We start from the raw sequence: 27,311 nt of genomic DNA on the forward strand, positions 1-27,311 counted from the left end.
TTTCTTGAGGGTGGGGTGGAGAGCCGAGAAAGTAATCTACTGCAGGAAATGGACAGGGAGTGGTCACGTGGACTATTATCAGCGAGTAGAACAATCAGTAGCGGAGGGGAGGAAGGATGGAGCCTTGGAGAGCTCCTGTGGCAGAATGGAAGACGGGCGAGACGGGAACTGGGGTTGCTTAGGATGACAATTTCTCATACATATTATAACATATTTAACAGTTCCCCAAAGTGAACACACAGAGAGAAAGAATTGGTTCTAACGTTCCTCATTATTTCTGATTTACACAGTTCAGACTGATTGGCGACTCCATGGAGTGTCCTGTGCACCACGACCAGATAATGGATATACTTGGAAGGAGAGACAGCATTGGTCGTAATTTTTGTTTTATTAACCGTAAAATCGATTTTCGGTCACGTAGTGACCATCCTCAGTGCTGTAATATACAATTTAAATTGGTAGGCACTGGTGTCAACAAGCTTAGAGCGATCACAAACTCAAGCTCTAAGCTTGTTGACACCAGTGCCTACCAATTTAAATTGTATATTACAGCACTGAGGATGGTCACTAAGTGACCGAAAATCGATTTTGCGGTTAATAAAACAAAAAAATACGACCAATGCTGTCTCTCCTTCCAAGTATATACAGTTCAGATTTCTAGCTTCCACTGTACTGAAGCACCAAAGAAACTGGTATAGACATGCGTTTTCAAATATAAAGATACGTAAACAGGCAAAATACGGCGCTGCGGTCGGCAGCGCCTATCTAAAACAACAAGTGTCTGACGCAGTTGTTAGATCGATTATTGCTGCTACCAGATTATCAAGATTTAAGTGAGTTTGAACGAGGTGTTACAGTTGGCGCACGAGTGATGGGACACAGCGTCTACAAGATAGTGACGAAGTGTGGATTCTCCAGTACGACCACTTACGAGTGTACCGTGAATATCAGGAATCCGGTTAAACATCGAATCCCCGACATCACTGCGGCATGAAAAAGATCCTGTAAGAACGGGACCAACGACGACTGAAGAGAATCGTTCAGTGTGACGGAAGTGCAGCCCTTCCGCAAATTGCTGTATGTTTCAATGTTGGGCCATCAACAAGTGTCAGTGTGTAAACCATTCAACGAAACATCATCGATATGGGCTTTCGGAGCCGAAGGCCCACTCGTCTATCCTTGATGACTGGCTGAAATTGGACTGTTGATGAGTGGAAACATGTTGCCTGGTCGGACAAATTTCATTTCAAATTGTATCGAGTGGAATGACAAGTACGAGCATGGAGACAACCTCATGAATCCAAGGACCCTGCATATCAGCATGGGACTGTTCAAACTGCTGGAGGCTCTGTAATGGTGTGGGGCGTGCGCAGTTGCGGTTGTATGGGACCCCTGATACGTCTAGATACGACTGTGACAGGTGACACGTACGTAAGTATCCCGTCCGATCACCCGCATCCATTCATGCCCAGTGTGCAATCCGACAGATTTGGGGAAATTCCCGAAGGACGAGGCGGCACCGCACACGTCCAGAATTGTTACTAAGTGGCTCCAGGAACACTCTTCTGACTTTAAACATTTCCGCTGGCCACCAAAATCGGCAGCCATGAACATTATTGAGTGTACCTGGGCTGCCTCGCAAAGTGCTGTTCAGAAGAGATCTGCACTCCTCGTTCTCGTTGTCTTACAGGAATCATGGCGTCAATTTGCTCCAGCATTACTTCAGACATTAGTCGAGTCCAAGCCACGTCGTGTTGCGGCACTTCTGCGTGCTCGCGGGGTCCTACACGATATTAGGCAGGTTTAGCAGTTTCTTTGGCTCTTCAGTAAGTTATTCTGTGTATACTACATGTAAGTTTACCAACCGCACTTTGGCTCTTCAGTAAGTTATTCTGTGTATACTACATGTAAGTTTACCAACCGCACTTTGAAGTCTCCATAAATGTCTCTATTACTGCGTTAAAACAAAGCGATCACTTTGGACAGCCATTGGCATCCAGGTGACGTCAGTGGACATCACTTCAGACAACACAGCCAGCGCCGCTCCGGTCTTCAGGAGAAGGCAGGCAAGAGGAGCGGAGCACGTGCAGAAATAAAAAGCAGCCGCCTGCTTTCGTAACACGCCGCTGTTTGATATGCTGCGATCTGGAAATTCCGCAACGTCGAGTCGTGGCCGAGAATCTTCCCTTCCGCCATCTCCGCAGAAGGTCAGATGCATATCAGACGCCTCATGAGGGACACCCCTTTCGACAATCTCCTCTCGGTGCCAGACACTGTCTCTGTCCCAAAGCTCGTGGGCTCTCTCAGAAGATTAAGATATCTATTTTAATCGTTATATTGCGATCTGTCATAGATTAATTCTCCTCACATATTAGCTAACGCAACGCTCAGATAAGTCAGATCATTTCTACCACGGTATGTTTACATTATCATCCGCAGTCTTCCATTGCTGAGGTTCGTGTGAATAATATCTGTACGTCACATCATCTCACGAGGTCAAGACCAGCACTGCTTCCGCTGTTGCCTCATAAATACAATAACACTTTTAGAAAAAGAAATCACTAGGTATGTACCGTGGCTTTGTCGCTGAGAAGTGTCAGTTCTACATCCTGTTTGAAAGATAGTTCGACGTGGCTTTTCTACGCGGGAAAGAACTTTTAACTCGCCAGCTTTATTTAGTGTTGTATGGTGTACTTCCGCTGTGTTTCATGATTCACCATACACGTTGTTCGGGGGACAATTCACTGCACCTCTTGTAGGAGGCACATATGTGGCTTGTGCTTCAAGAAGTAGTCAAATGAAAACGAGACAGGTGGAAAAAAGTAAGTAAATTGTGTATTACTACAAAAGCATTTAAACCAATATGAGCCAAGTCAGTCAATGCTTTTATGAAATAATATTTGCGGCTGCCTACAGAACCATGAACGTTCCCTAGCGTGCACCTCTCTGTCCGGAGCAAACCAAAGGCCATTAATGTCTTTCTTCAAGGCTCCAGAAATATGGAAACCATATGGGGAATGATGTGTAAGGGCTTCCCAGCGAAACAACCTTGGCAGCTTGTGGGCGGCCCCACACGTTGTCAAGATTGATTACGCTGCAGAAGTTTCGTCTGGAAGTCCTTACACATCCTCCATATAGTCCCAGTCTCTACCCAACCGATTTCCATAATTTTGGAGCCCTGAAGAAAGAAAATACAAAAAGGTTTCAATTTAAAATCAACTTAATGACATACTAGAACTTGAACTTAAGTTTCATTGTTTCCATATTTATTTCAATACACTAATGATCAAATTAAATAAGTGATAATTTCCGTTTTTCAATGAGTACTCACACTGTTTATCAGTTTTCTAATTTGTTGCCTGAAGGGTTTATAAATTATCGTTACAACTGAAGTCGCACGCGTAGTAATTACTTCTTCACGTGCAAGCCAGTCTATTTCTATTTCTGAAATGTGTATCTTGGAACTGGACGTTCACAACTTAACTGAACTAGGTCGTGACGAGATGAATGTGTTCGACGTCTAGTTCTTCGAGCTGGTCGTGTCCTATGTATCCCATTTCTCACGTTTCAAGCACGCTAGAAAAAGGGCAAAACGACTCAGCTCTGTGAAGACTTGAGCTCAAGCACTGGAGGCACATTGCTTGCCTCTCCCCACAACGAAATTGCTACAGTTTCTGGCGCTTTTCTGCTTGGTATCCTTCCAGGCTTGTTTTGGAAACAAGACACCACTTTTGTGATTGGTCCCTCTGCCACCGGGATCCATGCAGTGCGTACCAGTATTCGAGCGCCGGGACCGTCTCCTTGGAATCGAAACCCCGACACCGTGGCCCCTCTGGTCGTTGGACGGCCGTTGTGTTTCTCGCTACCAAAGCAACAGTTCACCTGTCTGCAGGCAGAACAATAGACTATGTCGCATCATACGGCCGTTGCAAACGTGAAATAAGACCAGCAAGCTACCCAAGACATTCAAGCGACGGACGCAGATAATCTAGTTGCTGCATGCTTTCAAACTGTGTAGGAGGAAAGTGCAACATTTTATCGATATCCGGCAGGTACAGATGAGGGAATTGGGATACTTCCTTCGTCAACCAATATTCGAGTTTCTGGACTCATCTGCCTGCTGTGTCTAACGGTGGATCACAAATCGCAAATAAAAAATATTTGTCCTGATATGTTGCAACGGTTGGTGCTGAGGGAGAGGCCATCTTGTCCCGAATTGTGACATGTGATGAGACCTGGATTCACCATTTTGAGCCCGAAACAAAACGACAGTCGATGAAATGGCGTCATTCCCACTGCCCGCCGGAGAAAAAATTCAGAGCAACTGCTTCCGCCAGTAAGGTCATGATCACTGTGTTCTGGGACTGTGATTCTCATTTATGTGATGCCAAGAGGCGGCACCATTAATTCAGAAGCGTATATCAACACATTAACAAAAGTCAAGACGCGCTTCAGGCGACATCTGCGCCACAGAAACCCAGGAGATGTTTTTCTGCAACACGGCGACACTCGGCCGCACACTATTCTGAGGACCGCTGAACACATCGCAAAACAGGGTTGGACAGTGTTACCCCATCCACCCTACAGCCCTGACCTAGCCCCCTCGGACTTCCACTCATTTGGGTCATTGAAGGACGCCATCCGTAGAAGACATTTTGAGGACGATGAGGAGGTGATTCACACAGTGAAGTACTGGCTCCACCAGTAGGACAAGGATTGGTACCGACAGGGCATACACGCCCTTGTTTCGTGCTGGATGAAGGCCATAGGACGGGATGGAGATTACGTGGAAAAATAGGGTATGTAAGATAAAACACAATTCTTTCGTGTGTGTAATTCACATGACGTTCAATAAAAAACTGTTAAAGAAAAAAAAATCGCAGTGCGCTACTTTCTGGGCAACCCTCGTATGTATCAGTGCGAGAGTGTGTTGAACATTTCTGTAAGAAAGACTTTAATGTGACACTTCCTGTTCCTCCTGATCTCCATGTCAGCGTAAGGCGTCTACTGGACGAGGAAAAACAGGCCATATACTGGACATGAAATACTCGCGATTCATCAGTAGCATCGTATGTCCAACAGAGAGCGCATTATGGATTTGTGGCAGAAGCGGGTTTACTCTATATGATCCACGTTGAACCAGCTACTGGTGTTTTGTGCTATCTGACAGGCCATGAATTATTTGTGTGGAACAGAGGGGGAAAAAAACCGGCTGCGAATGCGGAGCCATAGGTATACCTGACTGGGTCCTAGTGAAACGTCCAGTTGATGGCTGAAAGCACTTCTGTCTGCGACGCAGTTCGAGATGATCAGGAAGGGGTCGTCCGCCATATGGCTCGACAACCACAGCGGAACCCATTTGGTTCTCAACAGTGGCACCCTTACAACATAAAGGTACGTCGACGATGTTGTACGCCCCGTTTTGTTGCCCTTCATGGGAAACCATCCTCGGCTTACATTTCGGGAAGAGAATACCCGCCCGCACGCGGCAAGAGATTCTACCGTTCCTCTTCGGAATTGCCGCACACAACCTTGACTAGCAAGTTCACCCGATCTCTTCCCCAATGGGAACGTTTGGTGCATTACAGGCAGGACCGTCAAACCATCTCGTGATTTTGACGATCTAACACGCCAGTTGCACAGAATTTTGCAGTATATCCATCGGGAGGCATCAAACAACTACGTGATTCAGTGCCAACCCGAATAACTGCTTGCACAAGGGCCAGACGTGGACTGACGTGTTACTGACTCGCTCAATTTGTGGAGCTCTTCCTCTTGAATAAATCATCCAGATTTTCTGAAATTGTAATCATTTGTTCATTTGTTTGTCTGATCATGTACATCCCATCTACCGATTTCGTGTAAATGAATGTTGAAGTTCATCTGTTCATGCATTTGATAATGTAATATGAAGAGTTGTGAGACGTGAATTCCAACATTAAAATGAAGTTTCTCCGGACATCTATGCAAATAACATCGTATGTTCTTCTTTATGTGATACTTGTGTCCAGAAAATTTGCGATGCTTTTTCATTAGACCCAGTATGAACTGTGCGATGGGTAACGTGGTTACACTGACCTGCTGGATTTTTTGCTGGAATATGGGGTATACCTTCATCTTTTTTTGGAGCAGTAGCTCAGACAGTGGAATGATGAACCATGTTGAGTGAGGGCTTCTGTGGTTTCTCTAAACTACTTGAACGTAACGCCGGTGAAGTTTCTTAAAGAAGTTAATGGCTGATTCTCTGTCTCACCCTTGCTCAGACTTACCTTTCTTATCAACTATAGCGACCTTCACGTAGACTGCTCGTTAAGCCGGAATGTTTTTCTTGCCGACTCCTCTTTTCTCTTGTGGAGTGGCTAAGGAGGCGCGGGACACGCATTTGAGAGGAGAAGACGGTCAAACCATCACGTGGCCATGTAGGTTTAGGTTGTCCGTAAGAAATTCAATGACAGCGCATTGCTTGTAACGTACATCACCTATAGACGCCATTTTGAAACTGTCCTGCAGCTGTCGGAAGTGACGGAAACTTGGCGCGCTCACTCAGGAGTATTTAAATAACACAGACGTAACGTTTCGCATTCGTAGCATTGTTTTCGGCTGCAAAAAAAGAAAAAACAGGTATTACTTTCTGGCCTACCCACCCTCGTACATCAACTCGCAGTCACATTCGATCAACGGTGCACTCAAGTGTCTCTGGAGCACTGCTTCGGACAGTTACGTACCATCTCTCGGCGAGTAAAGCTTTGCGAATTAGAACTACGACAACAGGTAACAATAAAAACTCTTAAAAACAATATGCAGATCTTCCAATCTAAAAGCAACCACAAAGGATGAACAATATCAACAAACAATGTACATGCTATATGGTCCAGAAAACGCGTAACAGCAGGCCTCCATGCACAGCTGAACATTAAGTTAATGCAACGAAAGTCATAAATAACTTCACCCGCAGAATATGACTCTAAGCTGTCGAAACATGTTTCGTTATGAAAACCAAATCGTTATGTAACACGAGATCGAGCGCGCACTGTTAGCAGTGGGGAGATGCGAATCGTTTCATATATCTCAGTACTGCAGCAGTGAGGCGGTACCCTCCCTCGCCGTAAAATCCAGTCGTTGGAAGAGTAACGGCGGAACACAATGGTGTGAGGCGGGAGTTAAATGCTGGAATCGTAAAATTCCCATCCGATTGTAACTGTTTTCATAAATCATTCAAACAAACACTCGTATACTGCAAAGTACGAATCCTTCACCCATCCTTAGAAGAACTAAACAAGTACTCCATAACAACGGTCTCTGTTACCTAGTCGGCGTTATAGCGAGGCAAAAAGAAAAAAGAAGTGAATGCAAAAGCATGTGGCCTTCAAGGAAGACTCTTTCAAATAAACCAGCAGTTCCGAAGCTTTCCCTCTAGCGGAATACTTTGAGCACCCTGACACTTTAATGGAACACCTTGTAGATTTTGAATGATGATAAAATTTTAAAAAATAAGAAAACTTGTTTTATTCAGTGACTAGTAACTCAGCAGCCATAATAAAATTAAAACAGGTAATTACTATAATCAAAAATCGAAGAAAACGTCATGTCACCAACAGTTCTTCGTGGAGCCCTTATTCACTTGCCACAGAACACCGGAGTTCCGCAAAGCACAATTTGGGAAACAGTGGTCTAACCTAATGCTATTAGTTTTGTCTACACGGCATTTCACCAGAAGTGAAAGAGCGACGGTTAGGGCAATGATCTCACGTTAGATACTGACAGCGGTTCGACAATAGCAATAACATCTCTGTTCGTTATCCGAACTTGATTGTATGAATGCTGGGATGATTACCAACATCATCTTTTCCCGTCTCCTCTATCTTATCTAGTTGTGCACGCATGCGGTCTCTGGCGACCTTGCTATCAACAGCATGTTACGCTACGAGAGCTATTCGGAAAAGTAGCCTCCCATAGGGTACAAATACTGGAATAGTTCAAGGAAATTGAAAGGAAAAAATTTGTGGACGGTGTCTTTGAATTACTCCCTCACGTGACAGCAATTCAGCGTTTATCATATCTCTTGACGAATTAGTAAATTCCCTCTTCATAATTTTCTGTCATAGCCTTCGGAACCGAAAGAGCACAGAAATTGTGCTGTTCTAGTGTGGAAAGTTAACAGGAAGTTAAGATGTCGTGAAACGTCTGTTTAGACGCATTTCTTAGCCGGTTCCTTGTTGACTACATCTGGACGTCCACTGCTGTCATCATGGACATTCGTCCGTTTACACTTAAAGAGTGAACGCCATTGGCTTACAATACCTTCACTCATCACAGCCGGTCCGTACACAGCACAAATGTCCCGATGTATTTTACATTTGGCGGGTGTTTTACTTACATATTTGATTTCGAGCGGCTACTGCCTCCGAAAGAGAAGCGACGAGACTTCGACACTATCGTAGCTCATAAGCACGCTGACCTTCTACGAGAGTCAGTGTGGTGACTTTCTGCTCCCTTCACTGCTTCCCATGCCACTTGGAAACGGAGGTCACCATCCGGATAGCCTTCGTATGACTAGCCTTTTGCTGCTTGAAGTAGAATAATATCGAGTATGGGAAAGACACAGTCCGAAGCAGAACGCAGTATATAATGCTGAGATTTAATAATGGCTAGTGCGAAGCACATAGTGGACGTCATCAACATAGGAACAAAGCCAGGATCCACCACAGCAGCACTAGTTTTTATGCCTACAATATTCGGAGTTGAGGAGATTGAAAGACTCTTTGATGAGATAAAACAAATTCTTCAGATATTTAAATGAAATGAATATTTAATCGTGGAGGAAACTGGAGTTCAAAGTAGGAAAAGGAAGACAAGGGAAACTGATAGGAGAACATTGACTGACGGAAAGGGATGAAAGGATGTGTATAATATTGCACAGAGCACGATTTTGTCACTGTTAACTCTTGGTTTAAGAATCAAATAAACAAAAAGGCAAGGCCTTGTGGAAATCCTTGGACAACGCACGAGATACCGAATTTAATCAATGAAAGGACAAAATGTAAGAAATACAGTAAATGTAGCATACAGAAATATTAAATTGACAACAAGGACAAACTGGTGAAGCACAAATGGCTATACGAGAAATGCAAAACTTAGAATAATTAATAACTGTGACAAAATAGATATTGCAAGTAGGAAAACTGGAGAGAGCTTTGGAGAGTACCTGTATGAATATCAGGGGCCCACGTGGCAAAACAGCACTACGCACGAAGGCAGGGCTGAAGGCTGGAATGAATATGTAGAAGAACTGTGCATAAGAAATGATCGTGAACATATTACTATGGAAAAATAAGAGGAAGTTGATGAATATGTGATTGGAGATATAACAGTGGGAGAAAAATTTGACAGTGCACTGTAACACCTAAAGTTGAAACAAGGCACCTGGAGCAGTCGGGCTTTTCAACGAATTATTAGGTTTTTTGGTATAAAAAATCATGACAAAAGTATTTCAACTGGCATGCATGATATGTGAGACATATAAAATACGCCAAGATTTGAAGAACGACGTAATGATTCCAGTTCCAAAGATGGCAGGTGCTGGTAGGCGTATAACGGAACGATCAATTTTGATAAGTCATAGTGACACGTAGTATTTGCAGAAGAACGGGAAGATTAATAGAATCCAAAGTTGGGGAAGATCATTTTGGTTCCGGAGAAATGGAATAGCACGTGAGATAGTAATGGCGCTACGATTTGTCCAGAACATAGGCTGAAGAATGGCAAATTTGCGTTTGCAGCAATTATAGACATAGAGACAGCTTTCGACAATGTTGACTAGAATACACTGTTTGAAAATAAGACGATGGGGGAGATAAAATAAGGGGAGCAGAAGATTGCATACAAACTGTATCGTTACCAAATTGTAGTCAGAAGAGTCGAACAACGAAAAGGGAAGCAGTACTTGAAAATGGAATCAGACAAGGGCGGTAGCCCATTCAAAAATCTCCTGAAGATCACTCGATGTCATGCTCCGACATGTGGCGTCATAAAAATGCGTTATGGAGTGCCTTTGTAGGCTTCCTTGAGCTAGAAGCCGCTGCTTCTCAATCAAGTAGTTTCCGAAATGACATCACGAAGCTGAGTGAACCCCGTCCAGTCCTGCCACCACGGAGATATACCTGGTTTTACCGGGAACTGAACCAGGGTCCTCAGCATGAGAATCAGAAGCGCTCACACCTCGGCTACAGAGACCGACATAGTAGCCCGTCCCCGACGTTACTTGATCTGGATACTTAAAATAAAATTTTGTCTTTTGCTGATGATAGTGTAATTCTGTCACAGACGCTACACGGAATTGGAAAACTGTCAATTAAAATAAAACAAGAGTGGAGGAATGGCGATAAATTAAACCAGGTGTTGCTAAGGAAACTAGTTTATGAAATGGGATATTACAGCTAGTCGAGAAGTTTTGCTATTTGGGATATACAATGAGGAGACAAAAGTCGTGGGGTACCTCCTAATATGGTGTTGGAGCTCCTTTTGCCATCCGTAGGGCAGCAAATCCACGTGGCACGGACTCAACAACTCGTTGAAAGTCCCTGCAGAAATACTGAGCCAGTCTCTATAGCCCTCCACATATTCAATAGTGTTGTCGATGGAAGATTTTGTTCACGAACCGACCTTTAGAATGCGTCCCATAAATGTTAGATGTGATTCATGTCAGGCGATTTGGCTGGCCAAATCATTCGCTCGGATTGTCCAAAATATTTTCAAACGAATCGCGAAAACTTATGGCCTGATGACATGGCGCATTGTCATCAATAAAAATTCGACACCTTTTAGGGAACACGAAGTCCATGAACGACTGAAAATGGTATCTAAGTAGCCGAACATAACCGTGTACGGTCCAACCAATATGGTTCCGAGCCAACGAGAGGCGCTGCAGGCGAAGGGCTGTTGGCAAAGGCACTCTCGTCGGTCTTCTGCTGCCATACCCCATTAACGCCAAATTTCGCCACACTGTCCTAAAGGATAAGTTCGTCCTACGTTCCACATTGATTTCTGCGGTTATTTCGCGCGGTGTTGCTTGTCTGATAGAACTAACAACTCTACGCAAACCCACTGCTGTCGGTCGTAAATGGAATGTCCCATGCGTCTAGCTCCAATTACCATTCTGCGTTCAGAGTCTATTAATTCCGGTTGTGCTGCCATCAGAAGCCTTTTCACATGAATCACCTGAGTAAAAATGACAGATCCACCAAAGTACTGCCCTTTTATATCTTGTGTAGTGATACTACCGCCATCCTATGACTTTCGTCACCTCGATGTCTTAAAGTGTTTTCTTTATTATTCCTTAATGGCCATGAAAGGCCGCTTTAACTAACAATCATACCTCACAGGACGTCTTCTTCCCAGCTCGAAATCTTCGAATTCTTTTTTTATTGGCCTGGTATCTCTGCCCTGTCCATACCCTGTCGAGCTTCTGTCCACCATGGACGCCTTTGAAGTTGTAATTCTCGAAATCGTTTTTAGAGAACAAAACAGCGATCTTAATGGAATATTTTAAAATTAAACTTAAAACGGTCTGGATAGCAATAGAACATTTATAAAAGTGTCAAGCGGTTTCGATCAAGTAGCGACCATCTTCAGGTCATGTGCGTCATGACGGCAGGTTGTAGCGGTGAACGGAACAGGTACCGTCGATAACCATCAATGCTTCCTCATCTTTCGGAATAAAATTCAGTCCTCAGTTGGAGATATATTTTTATTTCGCTTTCCCGTTTTTGATAAATTAGTTTGTCATCCTCAGCAGCCTACAGAAAGAACTCATATCAAGCAAGCCCCGTACAAAAACTTCATAAAAATAAAACCAAACAATTAAGAGATGCTGTGTCCTTCACCACCAATAATGTCACGAAGTTGCTCTTTATACAAAACCTCGAACTGACAATTTTCTCAAATCTGTGTTATATAAACTACAGTGCGGTATATGTTCGAGCTTTTATACAGGAGGGGCAATGAGAGCATTTAAGATCCGCTTTCCTGGGCATTAGCTCAACAAAGAAATTTTGCATACAGTTCGCAAAGGCTATAAAGTGAACCTTTCATAAGAATCTGAAATGTAAAAAAATTCTCACGTAAATTCAAAAGATTTGTCGAACGATCCACTTGCATTAAAAAATAGACGTTGAAATCAAAGTAATGTCAATTTATAATGCAAGTGGATCATTCGACAAGTCTTTTGAATTTACGTGAGAATTTTTTTACATTTCGGATTCTTATGAAAGGTTCACTTTATAGCCTTTGCGAACTGTATGCAAAATTCTATGAAATCATAGAATCTCCCATAAAATGTGAAAATTAGCCAACTCCTTTTGTATATTACAACTATGTGCCATATATTTTCAAACTGTAGGATTGAGGTACATAACTTACTCATGAACCTTGTGCCGCTCCTGCCATTCTCGGCCGAACATAAGTGGAATATATTCGCGGAGCATAGCACGGCCTAGCAGAGAGTGCTACAAGAACAGCTAGTTGTGATCCTTATCAGTTGCTTGTCTGGACTTTGTCTATAGCGACGAACATTACTGTTTGCATGTTACTTGCGACACCGATGTAACTCCAAAGTTAAGTATTGTCACTTTGCTTTATTGAAATAAATCTATTAATGCCATTTGTTGAATTGGTGGATAGCATTTCGAGAACGCAGAATCCCGTAGGCATCCTATACGAGACGAGTGGGGAAGACCCAACATCAAAAGCTTCCATTCCACTCTTGTCTATTTATCGTCCATGTTTCTCTTCCATACATGACTACACTCCCTACAAATACTTTCAGAAAAGATTTACTGACACTTAAACTTATACTCGAGCTTAACAAATTTCTCTTCTTCAGAAACTCTTTCCTTGCCATCGCCAGTCTACATTTTATATCCACTCTGCTCCGATCACCATAAGCTGCCCAAATAGAATAACTCATCTACTACTTTAAGTGTGTTATTTCCTAATCTAGTTCCCTCAGCATGACCTGATTTGATTCGACTACATTCCATTATCCTTGTTTTGCTTTTGTTGCTGCTCATCTTATATCCTCCTTTCAAGACACTGTCCATTCCGTTCCTTTTCTATCCCTGACAGAATTACAATGTCGTCGGCAAACCTCAAATCTTTTATTTCTTGTTCCTGGATTTTAATTCCTACTCCAAATTTTTCTTTGGTTTCCTTTACTGCTTGTTCAATGTACACGTTAAGTAACATCGAAGATAGGCTACAAACCTGTCTCACTCCCTTTTCAACCACAGCTTCTGTTTCGTGCCCCTCGACTCTTACAACTGCGTTCTCGTTCCTGTACAAATTGTAAATATTCTTTCGCTCCCTGTGTTTTATGTCTGCCACCTTCACAAATTGAAGGGAATATTCCAGTCAACATTGTCAAAAGCTTTCTTTAAGTTTATAGATGCTATAAACTTAGCTTCTAAGATTAGTCATAGGGTCAGTATTGCATCGCACGTTCCTATATTTCTACGGAATCCAAACTGATCTTCCCCGAAGTCTGCTTCTACCAGTTTTCAGGAATGTGTACAGGTGGACAATCTCCGCTGCAGCGCTAAGAATTTCACTTCGCGGTTATTACCTTGTCGAATGCTCACTCGGCAACATCTGCGGGGCAACGACACACCTCAGGCGCCGCCAGCTGCAGGTCTGTGACGAATGAAAACCTGCGCGGCGAGGGATGGGGAGGCGGGAGGCGGTTGGCGATGCGGAAGGCGCTGCCCCGGTCGCTCGGTGTCGTAACGGCGAGCGGGCACCCCGCGCTGCGGTCCCGGGTTCGTATTACACCGGCCGCCGCCGCTGGCACTGGCTGGGGCCGCTCGCGGCGGATCGAGTGGCCGGTCCGCCGGCCGCTGACCCGCGCACAGCTCTTTATGCAACGAACGGCTGCGATCGGATCGTGTGAGCGGCACAATGGCCCGTGACACAGCTCACACACACACATACACACACACGCCGCCTACACACTCAGCCGATCCTGGTGCAAGTCTTCCGTGTTCACAAATGATCGCTATATGGCGCTGTTGTCATGATGATGAGTCCCATACTCCTTTACTGAGCGTAGGGGAGCGACGCGGGAGACCCGCGCCGCCTTACCAGGCAAGGTCCTAGTGGAGGTGGTTTGCCATTGCCTTCCTCCGACCGTAATGGGGATGAATGATTTCGAGGCAGGAAAAATCCCTGACCACACCGGGAATTGAACCCGGGACCCCGTGCTCGGGAAGCGAGAACGCTACCGCGAGACCACGAGCTGCGGACTGTTTGTAGCTACAAGGTCCAAAGTATTGCCATTGCAGGTGCGTTGTCGAACCGGGTGCTCAAGAGAATATTCGGAGGACGTGTTCGGAACTACTGACTGCCCAGACCACCTGCAGTGAATCTGCAGACGTGCCAGATTAATATCCGGTAGATTAAAGTCGCCCCCAACTCATATTGGACGATCTGGGTACATCCACACTACTGATCATAGACTGTTGCGTCGGTGTGCGACTGTAGAAACATCCGATGATTGTCTAGAGTTCAGCTAGGCCGTTTACTCGCTTTCAAATAACTTCGGGGTTAGTCTCAATTTCGACCTCGATATTTTTGTAGGTTGCAATGAACACTGCTCCTCCCATCACGCCGCACCTGTCTTCTCGACATATGTTTCAAGTGTCACTAAATATTTTGGAGCTTTCTACCTCGTGTTTCATTCAGTTCTCTGTTCCGAGTATAATATGAGCGCGACAGTTTTCTGGAGGGCAGTGAATTCAGGTACTTCGTTAAGAATGGTTTGTCAGTTTACTATTGAAGTCTTGACATTCGAAATGTCTTTACTTTGTTCGCGATCTGATTTCGCTCTTGATTATCTACTGGCTAGCGTTCATCAGAGGACCCCAAACTACCTCCTAGTCTATAAGTAAGTAAATGGGTCCTCCACAAGTACTCTGCTACCGGAGTAGCTGCTTTCTGTGTGTAGTGTACCCCTGACCAATCAAGGAGTATAAATATTTTCAACATTTCGCGGCCCTGTCAGTAACTGTATAAATATTAATTTTAATTATGAACAGCTTCAGTTGCACCGTTTATCTAGAATTTACCTAGGTTTCTGTCAGGATTACCCAAATTTCTTCAGAATAACAGTATCTACTGTTTGTCTATAGTGGACATCGTAAAGCTAAAACTACAAATCCATAAACTATCTGTAGTACTGGAGTTCTAGTACAGCACTCGTGGCTGCCGCATCGCGGTCGCGAAGTGAGGCCGAGGCAGTGCCAGATAAGTTTTACAGTTTGCCGATAGTTTATGGATTTGTAGTTTTAACTTGACGATGTCCACTATGGACAAACAGTAGGTACTGTTATTCTGAAGAAGGTTGGGTTATCCCGACCGAAAGCTAGGTAAATTCTAGGTAAACGGTGCAACTGCGGCTGTTCATAGTTACAATAAATCAAGGAGTATCCTACAACTCTCCACTCCATAACGCAGGTGCAGAAATGCCCGGCACAGAATCGACAGAACCTCTGGTCTAGTCCGTCCACTCGGGTCCAAACCAAAGAAATCCGATCAGTTCCGGGAACGATTTCCGTAAACTGTGCTTGCACCTTGCGAGCAAGACGACCAGTCTCCTCCACCACTGTGTCGTCCGAACTAGACACAGCCAGGGCAAAAGCACCACAGGCACAAAGATGCGAGCTGGCGCCAGTGCCACAGAGACTCGCCGCTTGTGCGAGTTCCACCAGCACTATGGACAGCTCTGAGGATGCAGATATCGACTTCGCCTCGGCCAGTTGTCGGCCGGGTACAATCCGCGAATAACCGGACGACAATGACACATGCCTGTTAGGGACATAGAGAAGCAGCTCTCACCCACTTGGTTACAGATCATCGCCCAGGCCTGAGTTAGACAGGGAACGTCGTTTCGAGAACAGACAGTTGTTGTTAATTGTATTTGCTATGTCCTGTGAAGTTTACCTACGAATATTTGCACTTAGCCATTGAGGCCCTTTTTGGTGTTGTATTGCAAGCAGTGTTGCAAATTTAATAATTCAACAATTCATAGAGATAAGTAAAGCTTTCAATTCATTTGTGTGACTTCGTTACTGATTTATTGGAGTGTTGTAGGACCTCCGTTCTCCTATCCTTTTACCTGACCCTTGGGAATAGTTGTGTAATAGTGGCCGGGAGAAATCGTCTAAGCGGTGTACTGCGCCAGAAGCCGTTTCACGAACTCACAAACTCCACAGCAGTTGCAATGAGGCCTTTATAAAACTTGTGACTAGGGTTTACAAAACCGTCAGCCGCCCGCACGGACAGGGTGGTGTCAGAACACAAGCGAATGGCGCACCCTGCAGACACTCCAAAGCCACAGGCAGGACTCCTCCACATCTCGGATCATGCTCTCCGGCAGATGTACCGAGCGCACATTGGACTTCTTTCCATCCCTGTACACTGTTTCCTTATTTCATCATCAGCCGCCCTCGACAGGCGCTAGAAGACTGCAGTTGTGTGTGACGGAGAAGGCTCAAGCAAAGGTTCACTTTTTCTATCCCCGTGTCGTTAAATGACCACAGCGGGAAAATAAGAATAATGACGATGATAATTACAGGATTGTTTGAGCAAACGGTGTAGACGTTTCTAGAAGCACAGAGGAATTCTAGCTCATACGGAGAATGGAACTATAAAACTAGTAGATAACAATGGTGCCCGAAATACCCTGCAGCGCACACCGTGGATGTAGATAAGGAACAGTGGCAGTACCGCCTGAGAGAGCTTCAGGACGCAGCCACATTGACTTTGCCGTCAAGCAGAGCAGCCTAACGCCAGGGGTAAATTCGGCTGCCCAAGGCTGCTCGAGACAGAAACGCCGTCAACTTTGTGTCGTAGCTGCTACGTCCATAATTGACTGTTGTGCATCAGACATTAATTACTGTTATGTGATCATAAATGGTTTATTTTTCAGCTTAGCTCAAAGAATGTTCCATTCGTTTACGTGCAGAGCTCAGAAAATGATGTTCGCAAATTATATAGGATATGTACCTTTGTTCTCGGTGAAGAGGAAGAAAGTCCCCAGTCTGCAGACTCAAACAGCATTTCACAATGGTATGTCAGTCTTAAACATACCCATTTAATCTTTCATCGAACCTTGAAACATTTCTCTCTCTCTCGCTATCTCTCTCTCTCTCTCTCTCTCTCTCTCTCTCTCTCTCTCTCTCTCTCTCCCTCCCTCCCTCCGTCCCTCCCTCTTTCAATTTCTCTCTCTCTTTCTTTGAAAGTACTGTTTACCTAATGTGAGATAAACGGATAAGTGTGAGTAGTCTGTCACCTTTCGCACCGAATAAAAAGATATTACTTGTAACCAATTGAAACGAGGAGACACACGTCATATTATGTGGTACCTATTTGAAAAGACAATTTTATTACTGCGCCTAGCCGCGCAAACACATGACGGGCAAGCCATGTTAATAGACTTCTTGGAGCTACTAATATTCTTTTGAATAAACGCTTCTGCTTCAGATATAGCTCCAGATTTTAGTAGTGAGTCTGATACACTTGGATGATAACAACTTTAGTAACTATTTAACGAAATACACAACGGTTAGGCTATGGAGACGGAGGTTGCAGATGCTGATTCACGTAGAGGACTCGTTAAAATTACTACCACGGAGTCAGAAAAAATGAAACTATAACCGCTGAAAAAAAAGTGCTAAAGCGGACAAGAAAGTGAACTGAGATCCACATCTTTTAACAACTAGCCTGTTACATCAGCATTTGCAGCAACAGCGGGTTTTGCTGAAACGACGCTGAAACAGAACAGTACGCTCGTAGTAAAATTTATTAAGAATATAACCAAAACTGGGTCACTCTACACACGCAAAAATCTTAAATTGTTTAGTATTAACAATAATACGATTAGTTGAACTGCCATGAATACTCTGGAAATGGTGCGTAAAAGTAAATTTTGGGAAATATTTTTATCCGTTGCTCCGCTGAAATTTATGTGGCTTCAAAAATTATATGAAATTGTAAGAAGTACAGGGTGACAATTATTCAACTATATGAAAAAACGTAAATTAGTTACAAATTACGGCGTGCACAAACATTATTTGACATGTAAACGTCACTGCAGGTACTCGTATTTCGGTTATGACATGCCATCATTGTCGATGATGTGGCGCAGACGAACAGCGAAATTCTGCATGACTCGCTGAACTGTCGGAAAGACGACGCTGTCGATGACCTCCTAAGCGGCTGGTTTTAGCTCAGCAATGGTTTTGGGGCTATTGCTCTATTCAGATCCGAAGCATATAGCGGGCAATCGAGGTCCATGCCAGTGGCCTCTGGGTACCCCAGAGCCGAAATGCGGTCCCCAAAATGCTCCTCCAGGACATAAAACACTCTCCTGGTTCGATGGAGTCGAGCTCCGTCTTGAATGAACCGCACCTTGTCGAAATCAGGGTCACTTGGATAATGAGGATGAAATCACCTTCCAAAACATTCACGTACCGTTCGGGAGTCACCAAGCCATCAAGGGATACAGCACCGATTATTCTGCGACTGGACATTGCATACCACACAGTCACCCTTGAGGGTGAAGAGGCTGCTCGATAGCGAAATGCGGATTCTCAGGTCCAATTTTTCTTATTTACGAACCCATTTAAATGAAAGTGGGCTTTTTCGCTAAACCAAACCATACAGCGCATAGAAATTTCCATCACGCCCCGCCAGCAGCCGTGCAATTTGAACGTCCTAACGCAAACCATTCAGAAGCTATGATAATTTTATTCCATATAGTCCAATAACTGTCACGCTGCATATGCAATGGCTTAATCTGATCAGTGTTAGAAAATTATTATCACTACATTTATACAATGTTAAGAGGGCGATTTTTTTAGTACTGTAAAAGTTACTAGTCGCGCTTGTAAATCTGTAACTGAAGTTGACTGTGAAAAGTAATTCGAAGGTTTTGACAATTGAGTCAGCCCTTAAGCGGTTTGTGTTCCTTTGGTGATCTGCGACTCCAGTGTTGCCCACTAGTGTTTTTCTTATGCATATACTCTCGCTTTAGCAGTGGCATCTTGTCCCTCACCAAAGGTGAGGTTTATTCCGTTGTTGGATCTATTTCTAGGTTGTAGACTAATTTTGGAAACAATTTACACTATGGTAAGAGACACACGAAATAAACAATTAGTACAACATGTCCGTTTATTATCGCCACAAGTCCTACAATTACAGCTCACTATCTTTGCCAGTTCACTCTGACTGTTTTAAGTTTTTCTTAACGCGTTCTTTAGGGTTCCGTACCTCAAAACGGTAGAAACGCGACCCTCATGGGATCACTTTGTTGTCCGTCTGTCTGTCCGTCTCTTAGGACCCCTTCTTTCAGGTATAGGTAGAGGTTTCAAGTAGAAATTTATATGGCAAACACTAAGGCGTACTGTTAGTTGGCGGGGTACAAAATTGAAGCTTCTAAATTAACGCAGTCAAAAGATATGGCTATTTATATTCATTATTTTGATACTCGGAAACTCACTCGTCAAAACCTACAGATGAACGAGATATACACATAATTAAGTTTCTATAAAACCCTCAGAGAGGGAGTACTACTCGCACTTGTCCAGGTTTTTTCCATAACAGGTGGATTATACACCGTGCTGGCACAGTTTTCTAATGATAACAATACAATTATTGATATCTGTTTTAAAAATAAAGTATTTTTGGATATTTAAAACACCAGGTGTAGAAGTATGAAACCGGAATTTCCTGTAGAAGGTGCCAGCCGTCAGTGTAGGTCACGTGAGACCGTGTCTGTAGCGACATCTGCTTCCTGTAATGGCTGACGACGAGTGTCAACACACGGTAACCCAAGTTCCATGCATAGGTATCTATTACAAACCCGTAAACATCTGAATACAACTGCTGCAGAATCGCATGGAATGCTTGTCGAAGCTTTCGGTGAACATGCTCTTGGGAAAACACAGTGTTTCGAGGGGTTCAAAAAACTCAAAAGTGATAATTTTGGTGTGAGAATCGAAAGAGTTCGAAGACAACGAATTGCAGGCTTTATTGGACGAAGATGATTCCGAAACTCAACAGTAACTCGCGGAACAATTGAATGTGACGCAGAAAGCCGTTTCTCTTCGGTTGAAAGCTATGGGAAAGGTGCAGAAAGTGGGAAAATGGGTTACTCATGAAGTGAATGAAAAAAGCAAGCAAATCGATAGACCACTTGTGAAATGCTGCTCGCCAGATACAAAAGAAAGTCGTTTCTCCATCGAATAGTAACAGGTGATGAAAAATGGATATATTTTGAGTATCCTAAGCGTCGTAAATCATGGGTGAATCCAGGCAAACTATCGACATTCACTGCAAGACCAAATCGTTTTGGAAAGAAGACAATACTGTGTGTTTGGTGGGATCAGAAGGGTGTTATGTATTATGAGCTGCTAAAACCGTGTGAAGCCATTAACACTGATCGCTACTAACAGCAAATGATCGACTTAAATCGAGCATTACGTGAAATACGACCGGAATATGGAAAAAGGCAACACAAAGTCATATTGCTCCATGATAACGCCCCGTCATACACAGCAAAACGAGTCAGGGAAATGTTCGAGATGTTCAGTTGGTAAATACTAGGGCATGCGGCTTATTCTCCAGATTTGGCTCGCTCCGATTATCATCTATTTGCAACACTGGGACACGCTGTCGCTGAAGGACGCTTCAGTTCGTATGAAAATGTACGAAAATGCCTCGCTGACTGGTTCGCTTCAAAAGAAGAGGTGTTTTTCTGGCGTAGCATTCATAGCCTGCAATAGACATTATCTTGAATAAAACATTGTTTATCATTTTCAAGCAACAGACGCTTAATTACTCCAGCCAAATTCCGATTTCATACTTCTACACCTCGTACATGCGCGACATTTATGCGGACCAGTAGTAAGTGCCCATCTTGTGTCTCAGCTCAAGAAAAGGCCATTCCACCCGGCGAGCACTATGTAAGCAAGACATTTTTAACGTTAAGTGCACGGTAGCGGAGCGTATCGTCACGAGCAGTGACGTAAGGCGCCGTTGACGGACTCTACGCTTCGCCGCGGGCCAACATCCACTGTAAGCGCTCTCTGCGGAAGCCACGCCTCTACGACAGTGCGAATCGCCGTTTTCCGCGTTGTAATGAAATTCACTGGGCGTACGACGTGGCCTGGTACGTCTGGGATGGTGGCTGCCTTAGTGGCGATGTCTTGTGTCATTTAGACAGGTCGCCCTAACGCTACGATGGGCAAAAGAGGAAAACAGTATGGAGAAATTTACAGTTTAGTTGAAGTTCAGCAAAAATACCTGTTTGCCATTGCAGTAGAAACAGGAATATAAGATAAATTTAATTTTATCCACATTTCGCAGCTTCAATCATGGCTGTATTCAATACGTTGGAAGTATGAATTAACGAACGCCTTGAGTCACATTTTTTCGTGTTTTATTAAGTATCTTGAATGAGGTGATGTGTACGAAAACGATCGTGCTAAAACGTTAAAAACGTTTTTCTTTGATTATGTGGTATGTTTACACTGTTCATATTTTCCACTATTTCGCACATATTTTCCGCATTTGACTTACGAAATTCGTAACCTAACACCAAACCTTTTCACGGCATGAATAAGCATTTCACCTCATTCAAGACAAAAAATAAAGCATGTATTAAGACAAATTACACCCGATGATGGCCGCTAGCTATTAGCCGAGCGGTCTGAGGCGCTGCAGTCATGGACTGTCCGGCTGGTCCCGGCGGAGGTTCGAGTCCTCCCTCGGGCATGGGTGTGTCTGTTTGTCCTTAGGATAATTTAGGTTAAGTAGTGTGTAAGCTTAGGGACTGATGACTTTAGCAGTTAAGTCCCAACGTGTGCTTAATAAAACAAAGTTGTGACTGAAGGCGTTTAATTTATACTTACAATATAATTTTTTTTAGGATTTTGCCAAATGGAATTCTTGGGCGTTTGGCAGTATTTATTAATAACATACAAGGTGATTTAGCTAAGTAGTTCACCTTACACCGCTCTTGTTATTGTATAAGATATCGTAATCGTGTTGTGTGAAAGCCCTCAACTAAATGACGCAGATTCTCTCTTCATTGATGTGTTACTTGCAGAGATGTTGGTATCAGCTTCGCTTATTCAGGTGGAACTATTTATTAATTTCTGCTGCTAGTGTCGTAGTTCTGTAAGGGCTGATTTCAGAGGCGTTACACTCCTCGAAATCCGAGGATTTAGCTGTTTTAAACACACATACATTCTGTGTTAGTAAATTACTTTTCATCAAATGGCAGTATACTCAAAAAAATGGTTCATGTGACACTAAGCACTATGGGACTCAGCGTCTGAGGTCATCAGTCCCGTAGACGTAGAACTACTTAAACCTAACTAACCTAAGGACATCACACACATCCATGCCCGAGGCAGGATTCGAACCTGCGACCGTAGCAGCAGCGCGGTTCCGGACTGAAGCACCTAGAACCGCTCGGCCACAGCGGCCGGTGGCAGTATACTGCGCATTCATTCAGTCACTTCTACTAACGCACTCCTCCCGATTGCCAAAGACTATTCATTTAATTGCGCTATCCGCTCAACGTCTTGAGCACGATCCAATTCTGGTCTGGAGCGATACTCCTCAGAAGTGAAAGGAGATCGATATCCATTTCTATACCACGTAAACCTTGTTACCAGTAATATTAATAATAATAAAACATCCGCAGGATTCACGATCTTCAATTAAGTGTAATACAGCGAGGTCCCGTTCCCCTAATGATGTCAGCCCACCCACGACGTTATACCATTTCATTGGTTTCATATTTCCAATAACAAGACACTTAGTGCTTCGATCTTCCACGCAACTGGCTCTATTGCAGTATTTACCCGTTTGTCAGAAGAAAGCTCCTAAGGAAAGGTTTAAGTCTTGGTGCTGCTTAAAATATTGAAGCACGCCATCATGCACAGCTGTAAGGTGCCCTGCGGAGAATACATAGTGCACCAGTATCTTTTGGTCCCATCCAATTCCACTGCTGCGTGGTACGTGGGAAGAAAGCTATCCGGCGTCCTGCCGCATGAGCCAGTATTTCAGTAGTCGCCAAGGTCACTGACGTGCTCGTTATCGCTGTGAGCTAGTTGTTTGCCAGCAAAACAAGGGTATTTGTTTTAAAGGAAAAATACTATAAATATAGCTGAAATGAATTTGTCCATATTAACGTGCATACTTTTCTCTATTTTATCACATAATTTCAGTTCTTGTTCAATCATTTCTCAACAACTCAACAGTGCTTTGAACTGCACTGGAGGAAAGCTGACGACTGTGGAGAAACCCAATGGAATTTGATCTCAAAACTGATTCGCAAGTGGAAACTGAGAATCTTACAGAATGAGGAACTCTGCTGTCTGTACTGAGGTTCCGTATTTAATAGAATATGCAGGGTTGCCAAATGAATTAATAAACAGCAATGAAAAATCCAGTGAATAGGTGAAATCAAAGTAAGAAAACAGTAAAACTATACTACGAATCGGTCTGTGTGAACATGAGGTGAAGCCACAAAAAACTCTCAGATATTCTGACTAACATATCGAAATATTAGGCCTCTAGGTTGCGCCCCATTTTAGCCAGGTTGGGTGAATTGAAATAATCTCTAAGTAAAAGACGATGGGGGACCGGGGGGGGGGGGGGGTGTTTTCAACGAAGACATCATCACAGTTAATCACAATTTATTTCCATAAAAACATAATATGTGATAATACACAAGAATATTATAACCATATTTTGCCGTTGCGTGTTATTTAATTTCTTAGTTGATTTAGGCAAACACTTCGCTGAGTACTGTGGTGTACAGCGCTGACAATACGAGCCTGAAGTCTTAGGAACGCATGGAATAGCTTCACACAAGCACACACGATTCAGACAGACAAGAAACAGGTATTATAAGAACACTGTTCATTACCATAAGTTAAAGACTCCGAGATCCCTGCCTGTCATTATGACCACATCACCGTAAATCGTGGAGGGATACGATCCCCCTGTGTGGTCAGTTAGCAAATGGCGAGTAAACGAGCGCAGTGCCTGCTGGAAGCAGAAGTGGATACGCACTGCGCCGATCGCACGTCATTCTCAATGTCATCCAGAAATGGGCCGTATTTTTAAAAAATCCATCGTATATGTTGGAGGACGTGATATGGTGTGTTTTGCAACTGATTTTGGAACCCGAGTTTTTGAGTGGGATTTTCAGTGATGAAAAACACCTTGCTTGTGACGCCTCCGATTACTTGTTATTGAACGCGTCTGTGACACACGTATGCTGGCTGCACAAATCGGAGAGGAATCGTGCAGTTACACTTTGAAAATTTTCTCTCTCTTCCAATGATCCGACTTGGTATGGATACCAGACTAATGAGCAATACTGTAGCGAGGCATGCTGTCACGCTCTTTCAATAAATCTGAGTCAGGAACCTGCGTTTCCCACCGCTAGATGTACAGGACGGGCGGAATAAAACTGGCCTGGAAAATATTTCGTTCAGCTAAGGAACAAGCGTCCCAACTGACATCAATGGTTCCAGGTGTGGAAGATGTAAGTTGGGTTGCTTGTCTTCATGTGAGTGAAATACTTTTCGGTCCCGTTTTATTTCCTCCACCCTGAATGTGTGACTGCTTTGTTTTAAATCATCCCCTCTTACATATTTGAAAGTGATGAGTGACTGCACTGGATGATCGTCAGCCGTGTAGTCCAGCTAAGGTGGATCTTTTCGTCTATTTATGAACATTACATTACGTTTCTCATTATCTTCTGGTAAACCTTCCGGGATGTAAGGTCGTGGTCCATGAAACTCTTCAGCTCCTAACGTTTCGTCCAGAGCTGCGCTGGACATCTTCAGAGGGGGGGGGGGGGGGTTTCTCCTCCGGTGAGTCTTGCCGTCGCCAGTCGGCACCGGAGGAGAAACCCCCCCTCTGAAGATGTCCAGCGCAGCTCTGGACGAAACGTTAGGAGCTGAAGAGTTTCATGGACCACGACCTTACATCCCGGAAGGTTTACCAGAAGATATGTCATCCGGTCGTGAAAGCTTTCGTACTACATTTCTTATTATTTATAGTCAGTTGCCAATCGCTGATTATCTGTAAACCGCTCTGCATTTGCAAACAATTCCAACGGTGTTACCTTTGCTTAAACAGCTGTGTCATCTGCGAACACCTTCTTTGATCAACAGGCTGTATACGTCAGATCATTGATATACACTGCTTGACTATTGCTAAGGGACGGGAACGTTTATGGACAGGAATAACAGTAGGCAATGATGGACGAAATGAAACACAGGACATAGGTAACAGGGGTGGAGTGGTGCATTCGTGACGAAAAATGGTACAGATTCCATCACACGAGAAAGCAGGGTAACAGATTCAAGTTACGTGCATGTCTCAAACAGGTCAGATTCCGAAAATAAAGGTCGATATCGGACTCAAAAGGGAAACTCCCCATCGCACCCCGTCAGGTATAGTTGTAAGAGGCCCCAGTGGACAGGCCGTTAAAAACTGAACACATATCAAGCATGAAAACAGGAAGAAGGTGTACTTAACAGTGAAAAAAAATAGAAACAGTGAATGGTCGAAGAATAACAGGTGCAAAATTGAGCAGTATCCAAGAGTAACGGCGCCGTGGTGGAGTGGTTATGAAATCTGACTTCCAGCAGGGCGAACCGTGTTCACACCTCTGTCATGCTATATATTTCTTATTTTTCACAACATTATGAACTGTCCGTCCAGTCATTGAAAACTTTGTTTTCTCTCTGTAGTGTTGCAGTTGTCATACTATACATTGATTATAGAATATTAATGATGTGATAAGAGTACCCTTACCGTCGCAAGTAAAATTGATGAGCAGCGACATAGGCGGGATACCACATATACGTCTCACAGAAATGAAAACAACAAATGAACGGGTGTGAATTATGTCACAATAAAGGATTCAAGAGTGAAAACTTCCAAAACAGAACGCAACTTCAAAAACGTTAAAAACTGTCTTCTTGTGAAACTGTAGCTTATGTAACAAACTGTTATTCATTTCCTTGGGAGTGATCACATTTACATTCAGACGAACACCTAAATAGGTCAAGGACGCATATCTCTCACTTACCAGGCGTACAAATAAGGTGCGTTGATAAGAAATTCCTGTTATATGACACACCTACTGTCAGTAACACCGTGTGTGACACACCAGACTTTTTTCCGGTGGAGGATTTGGTGGACTTCTCGCCTTGTCATCAAATGCTTACGGTCCCCATTCGAAAGCCACTTCTTTCGGCTGCTAATAGAGTAGTAATACTGAATCAGCTGTCATGACAGGTAGGTCCCTTCCTAATACCTTCGCAAACGGAAATTACACTATGACACAGACACAATGAGAGGCACCCACATGCCTTGCTCATACTGTGGCATCAAGCAGTCAGGCCTGCAAGATGAGTGGTCTGCCAAGCGAGTGGATTCATTCTTATTTATCGAGTAACATGAACTCTAGTACTCACACTTAAGTTACAAGTTATCCTCCTACATGATTAATACGTAACGGAAACACGCATCTGACTATCAGTAATTTACAGAACTCTGACTGTACACTACGCACTGGCAATACCACATTTTCTTTCTTTTTTATTTAACGGCTTTTGTCAACACGTGGCCACCGCACTGAATATCAATGGCGCACACATTATAAATGCGGGACATTATGACAACATACAATTTGAAGGAAAAGTCCACCAATATTTTTCTTTTCACTATCTTATTTATTCCGATAAATTCTCTAACCTAAACACACAAATTCTATAACCTACAACAATAACACACGAGAAATTCCGCCCAGTGGGCATGGCTTTACATTGGTGAATCTCTATATTATGGTCTCGCAATTATTTAACGCTACAGTGCACTTTCTGGATAGGATGGTGGATCTTTTATTATTTCTCACACTTCGACTCTCACAATCATCATCACGAAACTATCCTCCAGACCGAGCAGTACAGAAGGAACAAGCATAACCCACTAATCTTTTGAAACTACCTTGCTACTCTCCCATGCAAACCACACATACCCAAATTACATGACATACACCACACTACGACATGTAATACAAAACACTAAATAGTCACAACATTATCACTTTCAGCTTTCCCACATCAATTAGTATTTATCCCAGTTTCACACGACACTGCCCCACTTTGTAATTCTACTTTCCTACTATGAACTCTGGAGATATTTGCACGTCTTCCTGTGCAATG

This window comes from Schistocerca americana, chromosome 3 (assembly GCF_021461395.2).
Source record: "Schistocerca americana isolate TAMUIC-IGC-003095 chromosome 3, iqSchAmer2.1, whole genome shotgun sequence".
Lineage (NCBI taxonomy): Eukaryota > Metazoa > Arthropoda > Insecta > Orthoptera > Acrididae > Schistocerca > Schistocerca americana.